The sequence below is a fragment of the Myodes glareolus genome, chromosome 19 (assembly GCF_982192425.1).
Source record: "Myodes glareolus chromosome 19, mMyoGla1.1, whole genome shotgun sequence".
Lineage (NCBI taxonomy): Eukaryota > Metazoa > Chordata > Mammalia > Rodentia > Cricetidae > Myodes > Myodes glareolus.
The window spans coordinates 18,429,740-18,443,633 of NC_142044.1; the positions used below are offsets into that span (position 1 = coordinate 18,429,740).

Here is a 13,894-nt window from a genome sequence, read left to right on the forward strand (position 1 = left end):
CCCTCGAGATGGTAAGGACTGGAGATGTAGCTCAATGAAGGATCACTTGCATCACACTGAGACTGTTCAATTCCCAGTAAAGGAAAAAAAGGAAAAAAAAAAAGCCCAATTCCTCATTTAGCTAGGCATGGAAGATTGCCACAAGTTTGAGGCCAGTCTGGGTTACAGAGTGAGACCTTGTTTCAAAAACAAACAAGAAACCAAGTGGTGAAACACTGAACCAAAGGGACAGGAACTATGGGCTTGGAGAAGGAACCCTGGTCAAGCAGACCACAGCTCCCCGGCATTCAGTGCAATAAAATGTCATAGAGGTCTGCAAAGATGAGAATCCGCACATTCTTATTTTCTTCGGCATGGAGAAGGACTCAGGTGATAGTGACCCTCCACTTTGAAGGACTTGCAGGAGTCGGGTCAAAGGATATGCCACCCCCAGACAGCCCGGTGCACAAATCTGCCCAGCTGCATTCAGAGAACGAAAACAGTTGAGGCCAGCAGGAACACATGGTGTGGGAGCCTGTGTCCACAGAGGCGAGTGTGGCTTTGGACTCTGACCCGCCTCGTGAGTCACTGTAGGAAACTTGGACTTCATCCTGCAATGCCCAATGAGTTGACAGAACTAGCCCCGGGTTATCAGCCCACAAGAAAAGGATGCAGGAGTCAAATGTTGTTGTACAACCAGAATAATATTTATATCAGTGTGGGGCTTAAGCTTTATTGGCCAGATGCAGTTTCTTTTTCCTAATTAGAAAGAAATGTAAGCAGTGTGTTTAACCTCAGTCAGCCTCAAGTTTCTCATCAATAAGACGGGGATGCTATGAGCATTAGTTGAAACCGAGTAAATAAAGCCCTTAGCGTCGCTTCAAGGAGTGCCTACGATATAACAGGGAGCTACCGTTAAATTGTAGAGCATTCTGGTTTGCACAGGTGCATAACTACAGGGGAACTAGGAAATTCCTCCCGCCCATACACACTTGCTGTTCTCTCCCCTGCTTCCCAATCTCCTGGCCCCAGGCTCTTTGGAGATGTGTGGCCTTGTTCCCTTGTCTCCTTGTCTGTGAGTTCCTTCTTGACTTCCAAATCAGTTTGCTTCTTGGGCTCCCCACTGCGTATCATCTATGAACTACCCACGTGGGCTGTAACCCGCTAGCCATGGCTGTTGGCACTGCCACGGTTGCATGGTGTGCAATCTTGCCTGGGTGTTCAAACCTCAGGCGGTCCTTGCAAGCTTGGGCCACGTGCATCTGACCTTCTTTCATCAAACAGCCTCCTCTTCCCCAGAAAAGTTCCCAGCTATGAGGAGGGGGCTCTACTTCTTGTCCCTGTTCAGGAAGACTTGGCTCTTCTTCCAACTGCTCTCTGTACCTCAGCAGTGCCTCTCCTTCTGTGGGCTGTGGATTCCCTCAATATTCATTTTCTTGGAAACATTCAGCTACCCTTTCCTTCCACTCTCTCTTCTATTGATTTATTTATAACACAAATGTTAAATGCCAATCAGCATCCCTGCTCATGAACATACAAGGATAAATAAAATTATCATTGCACAAAAACTCCTTGAACTGCTTCCTATATAACGAGCCCATTTTCTTAATGTGTCATATCCTTATCATTGATTCCATGTCTTACTAAGGGACTTCTTATTTCTCTTCTATTGTTTACACTATCTCTTCCTTGAAACAACAACAAGGCACGTGTATATGCTTATGTGTGTACACACACACATGCGCGTGCTAATAACATTCTTCTCATAGACTTCCTAAGGCCAGTTCTTATTCAAGCTTCAGGGCTTGTCACCTCCTCAAAGAGACTTTGCATACACAGCCTACCTAGGGAGCTTCATGACTGGATAGATATTGGTTCACTTTTATTGTTTCTCTTCAGATCATCTGGTTCGTGCCGTAATGAGACTCTCACTCTTCTTGGTCCTTGCCCATTTTCTGTTGTTTTCTCTCGTCTGAACCTAATGAACCCTGAAACTCTCATCCTAGTCAGTACTGTACCATATCTTAACTTCCCAGGATTTTCCTGGTAGGCTTTTTGAAGTCAAGGTCACATGTAAGCCAGGCTGACCTCAAACATAGTCTGTTGTCAAGGATGTTTTTGAACTTCTAGTTCTTCTAACCTCCACCTCGTGGCTGCTGGGATCACAGGAGTGCAACGCCATGCTAGTCTGGAAAGCATTGTTGACCATATACCCTGAGAGGCTAGAACCATCTTTATTTATCCTTTCATATCTGTTTCTGAGTGGAAAATGAAAGTCTTTGTTTTTTCCTAAGAGGAAACCTCAGCAATAAACCTGACTGTCCTCTACAGGCACACACACACAAAAGGACAGGGAAGAAATCTGAAAGAAAGGCAGTCAAATTCCAGTGGGTCATTACTGGACATCTCTTGCGGAGAGAACAGTCAAGAGGAATCAGAAGCTGTAACTTAGTGTAGCACAGTGAGCGCAGTGAGACCAAGCTGCCAGTAAAGGAAACGAAGCTAAGCAGGACAGAAATGGCTGCTGAAGCCCCCACCAAGGCAGCATTTAAGCAAGACCTTGTGAAGATCTCTGCTCCCTGAACCGGGGGAAACACTAACCTGGCAGGTCAGATTTGAAAACAACCATCTGTAACTCTAAAAAGGGAAAAGAAAAATAAGTCCTGATGCCAAAAGCACTGGGTACAGTTTTCTCTGGGGTAAGCCCAGGTGCTTCTAGAAGCCGTGGTTGAGAGCTACTCACCTCGCCTCTTCATGGCACAGAAGTGAGGCCCAGAGAGGAGTGAAAGGAGTCATTAACCTCTGCTTGGCTTTCCATCATTTTCTTCTTGCCTCTTCCACACATGATGGACCATCCCAGCTTGCGCACAGAGACCTGCTTTCTCGTTCTTCCAGGCTTTCATCCGCTGTCGCCACCAGTGGTTCTCAAACTTCCCAACTCTGCAACCCTCTAATACAGTTCCTCCTGTTGTGGTGACTCCCAACAATAAAGTTATTTTTTTCTACTTTATAACTGTAATTCTGCTACTGTTAGAAATTGTATTGTAAATATCTGTGTTTTTCGCTATTCGGGGTTGTGATCCACAGGTTGAGAACCACACTGGTCTAGGGCCTTTCCCCACGCAACTCCCTTATGAGTTTGGGCTCCAAACAGCCTCCTCTTCTCAGCTGGGGCCCCTTCTCTCCTTGCACGCTTCTTTTCCCTGCTAGGTCGTGATGGTTCCTGGATCAGCTTTCTCCCCCTTGTATATCTCATGGCTAGCAGACCACCTAGCCAAAAATGGAATTCATAAATTAATAAAGCAAAATGCTACATGAATTCTCAGAGGGATGATGTGCTTTATTTTGGGAGTTTTTATTTGCTTGTTTTAACAACTGTACTGAGGTGTACCCATGATGTGTAAGTCACTGATTTAAATTGTGCAACCCAGTGACTTGGGAATGTTCAAAGAGGTGTACCACCAACACCATGATCGATTATGGAACCATTTCACCACACCAAAAAGGAACCTCACACTCCTTAGCTGTCATTCCTCATCTCTATCTCTGTGAATTTACCTACTTCACCATTTCCTATAAATGCAATCATCCAATAGCTCATCTTCTGGGATAGATGCGTTTGATCATAGGCTTCCATTTTATATGGGATGTGTGTGACCGAGTATGGACCCCAGTAGAGATACTGGAAGGCAAATGCAGGCAGTATCCCTTAGACATAATGTACTGCAGCCAGGTAAATTGTCCAAATTCCCAAGCCCCAGGAAGACAGAGAGAATGGGGCAGGAGAGCAGGAGAGGAGGGTAGCTGAACCTGGGCAGTCGCTTGCCATGTATTGAAAAGACGATCCAGCAGAAGCAAGGTGAAGGCCCACTAACTTAAATTACCTTCTGTAACTTGAAACAGCCACCTGAGGCTTACATGCAACAGTAGACACCAGCTGCCCCCGCCCCAGATTTCTGGGTAATTGACTGATTCACTGGTGATAAAATCCATACGTCTTTGGCCTCTTGCCATTGTGCTTGATGCGGAGCGATGGTTTTATTCTAACTTTGGGTTGCCTGGAGAGGCTTAGCCATACAAACATTGCTTTCTGACATATTTAGCAGATGTTCCAGGAAAGCTAAGCGGGGGATGCCATATTCGGGTCTGCTGCCTAGGAAGTGTAGCAGGAAAAGAAAGAACTTGTGGGAGAGGGATGTGGGTGAACAGGTAAAAGTCCAGGAAGCCCGCGTACTCTTTCTGCTCGTGGGATGGAGAAACACGCGGAGACTCAGCTCCTTCCATCACATTCAATGTTGGACACATCCTGACTCTCACTTTCCATTAAGTTTGCTTGTTTAGTTTGCTTTGGTTTGGTGTTGAGACAAGGTCTCACTGTGTAGCCCTGCCTGGCCTGGATCTGGTCTCAAATGGCTCTTTCTCCTGAGGGCTAGAATTAAAGGTATGCATCACCTCACCCAGCTAGTCAGTCAATTTTAGTCTTTAGATAAATCAACTCAAGATTTAGAGCATCTATTAAAACGTAGTGAAGTCTTCTCAATAATAATAGTTGGTAATACTGTTTCTAAAATGCATCACTATCCCCTTTTCATATTGGATTATACATAGGACAATATGTAAAGAGCTGTGACCAATCAACAAGAAACACAAGTCCATACCAAGTGTTTGCAATGTTCCAGGTCTGAACTATGAATTTCTCTGTGCAGCCTCCCATTTCGCTGCAATGACTGTTCTCTGGTGGGGCACCTAGAACGTAGGAATTCTCTTCATCCTCTTTGTAGAGATGGAGAGGTGACACAGGATGAGCATCAGCTACCACCTGGCGAAGTTTGAGTTTGACTCAGAAAGTTTGTTTTCAGAGTGTGTCCTGGTGACCTAAGAGATCCTGTTCAATAGCCCACCTACCACAGAGTGAGGTAGTGTACCTGAATTGGGTTCCTCACCCTTCCTCCTCTTCTTCTGGGGTGACAGATATGGCTAACCCTCTCTCCTGCAGTCCCCAGAGAGGAACACTAAGCCTGGGTTCTGGTTAGCAGCCCCACGCACGGCCATCTCTGATCCCGCATCACAAACAACTACAGAAAATGAACCTATTTCATTTCTCTTCTTGCCCTGCATTCAGGCTTGAACTGCCCATTAGTCTGTGTGACAGGTATTTATCGAGACGCTAGTGTACGCCAACACTTGAAAATTCCAACATTTCACCGAGACTTAGGATTTGAACTCTGAAAGGAATTTTTGAGAGGATAAAATGGGACTCAGAGAAGGAAAAGCTGTACCGAGAGTCCCAGCGCCGGGCTAAGGAACACTCTAGTAATTGATCTTGTTTTACTATGACAAGGATAGTTCTTCCAGTTAGAAATAACATGGATTTAGCTGGGTATGATGTCACACACCTTTCAGCCCAGCAGTAGGGGAGGCAGACTGGTAGGCAGAGCTCTGTGGATTCAAGGAAAACCTGGTCTTCATGAGATCCTCTTTCAAAAGCAAACAAAAAATACCAAATAAAAGTCAACCACAGTAATTTCATAGCCAAGGCTATGAAATCAGAGAAAATCTAAATGATTGTTTTTGTTCATTATGGGTTTTGTCACCTAAAGACGAACCACGAAGCGCCTACCAGTTAGTGGTTGAAGACGCTCACACCATCCACATTTGCAAAGTGACTAATGCCACGTGTCTCCCTCCCTACACCGCTCCCCTCACCCGACCTGCTCATGTCTCACCCACGCCAGGCTGACCAACGGCTTGTAAAAAATTAACTCAATAGGATTGCACAACTTCGAAAGCTTGAATCGCTCTGTGGTGTCGTGAATGAGAGCCTTCAGTCCCCTCATGAAGATGTTCCCAGTGGGAGGGAGGGGGGACAAGCCGTCACAAACAGGAATGTCCTCATTAGATTCAGGTGAGGTTTGCACAAGTCAAAGAAGTCGGAGACGCTCACCCCTGCCAGCTTCAGGACAGACATCTCCTTCTGCGTCTGGTGTCCTTTGTGAAATTTATGTTCTTCAAAACCTTGCTTCCCGATCCAGAGGGCCTTCAGAGTGATCCTTCATCTGGCGAAGGACGGCGATACAGTCGGAGACCCACATTGGAGCACCGGACTGAGCCCCCCGAGGTCCAAATGAGGAGCAGAAGGAGGAAGAACATGAAAAACGAAATCAGTACTGCGAGGGATGCTATCACCCACTGATACAAGGGAACGGATCTGATGAGAGTTTACCAGGGCCAGTCGGACTGGGACTGAACGAGGACGCGATCCAACCAGATTCTCGGAATTTGGCCGGATTCTCTGACTGTGGCTGGCCCGAAGTCTTTCTGAAAAGCCATTGACTATGACACTGGGACCTGTTTCCTCTACATATACTGGATTTTGGGGATCCGGTCTGTTTGGACACTCACCTTCCTGGACCTGGAGGGAGGGGGAAGGAACTGGAACTTCCCACAGGGCAGGAAACCCTGACTGCCCTGGGGGACGAAGAGGGAGGAGGAGGGGGAGTGGGAGGGTGTTGGGAGGGGGGGCGGAAATGGAAACTTTTATAATTTAATAAAATTTACTTAAAAAAAATAATAAAATGTACTAAATTAAAGCTAAAAAAAAAACAAAAAACCTTGCTTCCCTTTTGGAGGTGATGGGACATTTGACTTCTTGACCGGCTTCACAGGTGGTTGCGTCTCTCCAGAGACATCAAACTGTACGTGAAATATGTGGGATTCTGTCTGATGGTTTTTACCTCAGGGAAACGAGCAGAATAAGAAAGCCAGTATTTCCTCACTGAGTCAACCACAACCGGCTAAACGCTCTGCTGTGCGCCTCTCAGGACGCAGGCTTTCAGCTAGACTGGAACTCTTCCTTTGCAATTTAATGGTTGTCGGTGCGTTTCCCTCAATTATCCATCAGGGCTCTCCACGAACTCCTCTTCTCGGGCCACCACGCTCTCTCATCTGAACCACTGAGTAGGTCTCCTAATCACCCTCCTCTGAGCATTGGACAAGTTTTCCTGGCTGTAGTCAGAGAGACCTTCCCAAAATCCTAACCCATCACCCAGTTTACTGCTTCCTGTCCTGCAGGGTGTCTCATTGTCCTGAAGATAAGGCCTCAGTTTCTCGGAAGAGATTAGCTGTAACCAGCTCAAGGTGACTGCACAGACAAGGGCCTGTAGCTGAAGGGCCTAACCAGAAGCTCAGGGCTTCACTCACTTTTGTCTAAGACCCTGCAAGAGCTAGAGTCACCCAACACAAGCGTCTATATCTCCTGCTGAATTTCCTATCTAGTGACCCTATCCACGGCTTGTATTAAAGTCAGCATCAGCATCCCCCATGTTAGCCTCACGGGACTCCTTTCTCCATTCTGATACGCTGCCCACTCTCCCTCTGCTTTCCTTTCGCCAAAGTAAGTTAGATGTTCAGGTCTGTACTCTTCTCAATCTGGGCCTTCCTTACCTTCTTCCATTGTCTCAGGCCCTCCCAGTACTTATTCAAAAGCCAAGGTGTGCTGTTCAGAGCAGAACTCCTCTTCTGGAGTCGCATTGTAGCCTCTTATCTGTCTGCTCTTTGAGAGCAGGGCTTGTACTGAGTTACTCTGTAAACTTTTTGTTGAGATATTTAATAGATAACCCGGTGATCAAAGAACGAGAGGAATAAATGGAGAAACAAATAAATTTTTTTTTAAAAAAAAAGTAAAACCCATGTTTCTGATGGCCTACGTCTGTGTGCTTCTCTTAGGTGGAGCTTATCGGCCATTCTAGGATATACTGAAAGACAGATTTCGGCAGTAAGACCAGCATCTATCCCTGGTGCATGAGCTAGCTTGGTGGAGCCCATCCCCTATGGTGGGACACCATGCGCTGCCTCAATGCAGTATGGAGGGGCATGGTTCTGCCCCAACTTACTGGGCCAGACTTTGTTGACTTCTTGTGGGAGCCCTTACCAACTGAGAGGAATGGATAATGGATAGGGAGTGGGCTGGGAGAGGGGGGAGGCGAGGTGGAGTGGGAGGAGTGGGTGGGAGGGAGAACTGTGGTTGGGATGTAAAATGATAGTTAAAAGAGGTTTTAAAAAGGGGGAAGTCAGGTGGTGGTGGCACACACCTTTAATCCCAGCACTCAGGAGGCAGAGGCAGGCGGATCTCTGTGAGTTCGACGCCAGCCTGGTCTACAAGAGCTAGTTCCAGGACAGCTAGGACTGTAACACAGAGAAATCCTGTCTCAAAAAACAAAAGGGGTGGGGGGAGAAAGATTTCTAGGAACCATTTGTCATGACAGAAAGAATGAAAGAAACTACAACAACAACAAAAACAGAAATACCCAAAACTTTCTGGATTATATAGACTAAACATGCCAGGCTTCTTTCCTTTGCTCTGTCTATAAACAAAAACACTGGACTTTCTACAGTGTTTTCAGGTATGGGTTTGCCCACCTTCTTCCAACATGCCACCCAAGACTACACAGTAGACAACGCTCATTGTCTTACTGAGTTTAATAATCCTCTTGGGTGTGATTTTCAATCTCTGTGATAGGGTAAAGGAAATGAGTGCTGGAACTCATAGAGCCCAGGGAACTAGGGACAAAGCTTCTGGAAAGGCCCAAGCAAGAACTAATAAAGGCTGTCACACAGAAGGACCGCATTGATCATGAATATGTAAAATCAAGAAACATCTGGGCCGGACAACAACTGTAATCCCAGCATTTGGGAGGCAGAGGCAACCAGATCTCTGAGTTTGAGACCAGCCTGCTCTACAGAGTGAGTTCCAGGACAGCCAGAGCTGTCACACAGAGAAACCCTGTCTCAAAACAAACAAAACAGAAGGATACTATAACAGATGGAAGCAGGGGAGGTAATTGTAGCGATTCCGCAATATCTGCTGAGCTCAGCACTGAGAGAAGACACTGGTTTGCTTTGAGGTTTGTTCAGTTTAAGTTACGGACTTCTGCAAGAAAGAAATGCAATAACCACACCTTAACATCCATTGTCAGCATGCCTTGTGTATGGTAGGGGGTTCAGACTTCTCTGGAATTGAGTTGAGATGCAGTATAAACATTTGTATTTTTAATTATGTGCATCTACGTGGGGGGGGGGGGGGTAGGTTACGCGAGTGTACGTGCAGGAGAAGGCCAGAAGAGGGCACTGGATCCCGTGGCACGGGAGTTCCGGAGCAGAACCATCCAACATGGGTGCCGGGAAACAAACTGTGTCTTCGGCAAAAGTCGTACATGTTGCTAACCACCAAGCCATCCCTTTGATCCCTTCAGTGTTGGGGGATGCAGACCACCAGACCCTGAATTTCTTGTAAACAACTTGTTTTTCTCTGCTCTGAGCTGCCTGCAGCAGCTCTGAGCACGAGACCCTGATGGCAGGCTGGTGGGTCGGCAGCTGAAACATCCCGAGAGCTGGGGCATGGCCAGAGCCCTATATGAACTGCCTTTGAGCACAATAAAGTGGGCATTCTTGGCACTCTTGTCTCAACGATGTACCCGTACCTACTGAGCAAGTCCCAGGACAGCCAGAGCAACACAGGGAAACCCTGTCTCAAATCAATCAATCAATCAATGGAAATAGCCTAAAGAATTTTATTTACTATCATTTGTGTACACGTGATGTACACATGTAGGTACACAAGCCATAGCATGTATGCACAGGTCAAAAGACAACATTCTCTTCTTCCACGTCTACACGGATTCTGGGGATTGAACTCAAGCTGCTAGGGTTACTCGGCAAGCCGCTACACCCACTGAGCCTTCTTCCTGGCCCTTCCCCTTAGCGTTGAGATAAGGTCTTTCACTGAAGCTGGAGCCTATGAACTCAATTAGTCTGTTCCTCTGATGAGTTCCAGGATCTGCCCATCTTGCCACTACACCCCTCCCCCAAGCCCATAACTAGGTAAGAGAGGTGCACTCCTGCACCTGGCTTTCTACCTGGGTGCTGGGAGCCCAAACTCAGGTCCTCATGTTTATGCGCCAGGGAGAGTAAGGAATTCTCTCCCTGTTGGCCCTCGATGCATGCATATGGCAGGTATGTTACTGGCTGAGCCATAACCCCAGATCCCCTTTCTCTCTTCTAATACATTGTCATTGTGTCTATCACTCCCAGCGTGTACCTGGGCTAGTTCTTTCGTTAAAAATGCAAGAACCCGGAAATTCCCATAGGTACCTCCGGACCCTCCCCGGGCCTATAAAGTGAGTAATTTCTCATTTATACAGCCCAAGGCACAGCCACACCCAAATATACGACTCTAACATAGCATTTATCCATGTGACAAACTAAGAAATCCAACCCCCTGGAAAGTATGACTAAGAGGTTTTACTACAATAATAATTTTCACCGAGCAGATGAAGGGACTTAGGGAAAGGGATGGCTACTATAGCAACCGCAGAGTGGTCCAAAGCTACATTTGGCTTTCGATTTCACTAATAATTCAGAGAAACCATAAAAGATTCAAGTGAAATCTGGTTGGTTGATTAGAAACATGTGAGGAGCGGCTCTCAGGCACGTGTTTCACATTTGACTTCCATGTGTGCCAAAAACTAATCATCATCTGCCCTGTGATATTCCAGAAGACAGAGTCACCCCAGCTGGCCCTTGGAGGGACAGAGATAGGCTCAGGAAATCACTGCATCAGTCCAGGACTTCTGGAGAGAGAGAGAGTGAACGTGTGAATTCCGTGAAGAATGGGGATGGCCCCCTCATGGCTGTCCTTGGCTTCTTTCCCTGCTTTCAGGGTAGCCCTTCCTGTCCCCACCTGCAGACCGGTACCCACCAGCTCTGTTATTAGAAGGAAAGAGAACGCTTCATCTGTTGCTTCATCGTGAACCTCCTTCCTTTGCAGAGCACAAATTCCAAAATGAAGCAGACACAGGCTTTGGAGCCACGAAGCCACAAAGTGGAGACCAAACCACCTTTTATTATGAGGAATTCACATAGTGTCGCTGGCTTTCAGTTTTCTTCATTAACACAATGAGGTTTCAAGGCTTCCTTTGAAGAGCGGTTGCTGACTAAGCGGATCAGTTATGTGAACCGTGGACAAGTCAAGGATGGTAACAAGTGTTTGCTGCTTTGCTGTCGTCCTTGTGAATGGGGATATTCTCACTCTCAGTGTATTGGAGGCCAAACTGTCCCTGAACACAGGACTCCATGCCAGAAGTGCCCAAATGGTAGCATTGTACAATGGACCAGGGACCTGAGATTAAGTTGGGATGCAGTGTGGAGATCTTAGTTCCATACAGTCCCTCTTAGACCAAGAGTGAGTTAGATGACAATCAATCCTCCTCTTAGTGTGTCATCACAAGAGGGGGATTGGAATAGTCAGCTCAAACCTCATAGCTGAAAAGCATTTTTTTATGGGAAGCTGGTAGTGGATGAGACATTTCATACATAAGTAGATGGGGGGACCGGAGATACAGCTTAGTAGTTAAGAGTACCTGTTAATCTTCCACAAGACCTGGGTTTGATTCCCAGCACCTACGTGGCAGCTCACAACCATCTGTACCTTCAGTCCCAGGGCATCTGGCAACTTCTTTTTCTGGCCTCTGTGGGCACTAGGGGTGTGTGTGTGTGTGTGTGTGTGTGTGTGTGTGGTGCAGAGACATACAAGCAGGTAAAACATCTGTGTGCATATTTTTAAAAATAAGATGAATAAATATTCTGAGGCCAGGATATGCTTGCCTGTAATAAGGAGGGCTGTTTGTTCTTCCCAGCTGCCTGGCTAGCTTGAACCTGAAATAATCACACAGAAACTATATTATTTAAAACACTGCTTGGCCCATTAGCTCTAGCTTCATATTGGCTAACTCTTACATCTTAATTTAAACCATCTCCATTAATCTGTGTATTGTCACGTGGCTGTGGCTTACCAGCTAAAGTTCCAGTGGCTATCTCCGGCGGCTCCACGGCTTCTCTCTGACTCTGTCCTTCCTTCTCTCAGCATTCAGCCTAGCTTTCCCTGCCTACCTAAGTTCTGCCTTGCTATAGGCCCAAAGCAGTTTCTTTACTCATTAATGGAAATCACAGCACACAGATGGAACTCCCACAACACTTGCAAAACTGGTTAAGCATGGCTACAGAACAGACAACTGAGAGACATATTGGGAAATGGAACTGACGTGTACCTGGGCTGGTTTATCAAGGTCTCACCAGGTTATGGCAAAAATTTTAGACGTAATAAAACAAATAATGAAGCTTCACTAAAAAGACTTGAAAAATCTCACCCTACTGCATTTGCTTGCTGTATTTCCTACCTGTATTATGAAAAGCAGACACATAATAGAAAAAAAACACTCAGACATCAAAAGAGGGTGTAATAAAATTAAAATCCCCCCCTTTTTTTCTGTGTTTTGAAGGCAGCATTTCTCTGTTTAGTCCTGGCTGTCTTGGAACTCACTCTGTAGATGAGACTATCCTCAAACTAAGAGATCTGCCTGCCTTTGTCTCCCAAGTGCTGGGGTGAAAGGTGTGTGCCACTACAGCCCAGCAAAATCCCCCTCTTTATCCCCAGACTGTGGTTCTCCTATAAAGGTAATGAGTATAGATTCTTTCCTCTGCCACAGATTTCTCAAGTATAAATCTTAAATCTTTCTATGATGGGAAATATTTATACCCTTTGCTGTACATCTTTCTCACATTAGAATGCTTAATTAAATATTCCCATCTCTCTCTATATATTTCCACCCCATTGTTTTAAATAGTTTGAAGGTCTCTCATAGATTAGACTGTTCATCTTCTGCTTTGCTAGTCCCCGACTGGTAGATTTTTTTGGGTTGTTCTCTTTTGTTTATTATTTTGACTTTGAAGTGTCCCTGGAGGAGAAACTACTAAACTCAGACTTGCTGGATCAAAGACTATGTGCTTTTAAAACCCGAGTGCTATTTTCAGTTTTCCCATTAAAAAGGTATCTATTTGATTCCAAGTCCAGCATGACTCCATGCATTTCCACAGACCCTTCACGTCATTTTGTGATCGTGCTTTTAAGAGCTGGCTGATCTGACGAGTAAACACTGTTCATCTCCTTGCTCTGCCTTGCGTTTCTTTAACTCTGTGAAGAAGGGGCGCTCACATGTTGATCAACCGTGTGCCCTTTTCCCCAATTTTACTTGCCAATTTTTCTATCCCTTTGGATCCTTTCTTTAGTATGTTAAGGAAATGAATGTATCGATGACTATTTAGTTTAGGGTCTATGGGTTTGAGGTCATAAAAGTCTCTTCCACACCAACATTTTTATTGTGTTTGTCTATGTATGTATGTGGGTGGAGGCATTCATTCACTATATACATATGGAAGTCAGAGAACACTTTGAGAAGTTGGTTCTCTTGTACCACATGAGTCCTAGGGACTGAACATCATGCTTGGCAGCAAGTGCCTTACCCACAAACCATCTCACTAGTCCCCACTCCAATATTTTTTAAACTCCACTCACATTGCCTTTTACCCTTTTACAAATTGAGCTATTTAATGTCTATAAGTTCAACATATCAAAAATTTCCTTTTCTGTATTGTATGCAGTATAGATTTTAATTTATGATTACTTTTTTCTTTTGAAATATTATTTTATTCCCATTTAAATTTGCTAACATGATATAAAAATGTTTGCTTCAATTCTCTTCTACTTTTATTTTCCTTTAAACTTCCTTTATTTTCTAATTTTCGGCTTATCTGGTGTTTTGGTTTTTATTTTTTTATCTTTTATGGTTTACTTAACTTTATTTTATGTGCATTGGTGTGAAGGTGTCAATCCCTTTCAGACAGTTGTTAGCTTCCATGTGGGTGCTGGGAATTGAACCCAGATCCTCTGGAAGAGCAGTCAATGCTCTTAACCGCTGAGCCATCTCTCCAGCCCTGGTGTTTGGTTTTTATTTGTTTGTTTATTTTTGAGCCCTGGCAGTCCTGGACCTCACTCTACAAACCAGGCTGACCTCGAACTCAG

At 45.4% G+C, this 13,894-nt stretch overlaps 1 long non-coding RNA gene across 1 annotated transcript; it reads right to left on the minus strand.

The window, feature by feature from the left end:
- Positions 1 to 5,293: 5,293 nt before the first annotated feature.
- On the minus strand, positions 5,294 to 7,543 carry LOC148118901 (uncharacterized). The gene is made up of 2 exons (XR_015735590.1): positions 7,423 to 7,543; positions 5,294 to 6,083 (listed from the first exon to the last, which is right to left on the minus strand). It is a non-coding gene; the product is annotated as an uncharacterized LOC148118901 (long non-coding RNA).
- Between the last annotated feature and the right edge of the window lie 6,351 nt (positions 7,544 to 13,894).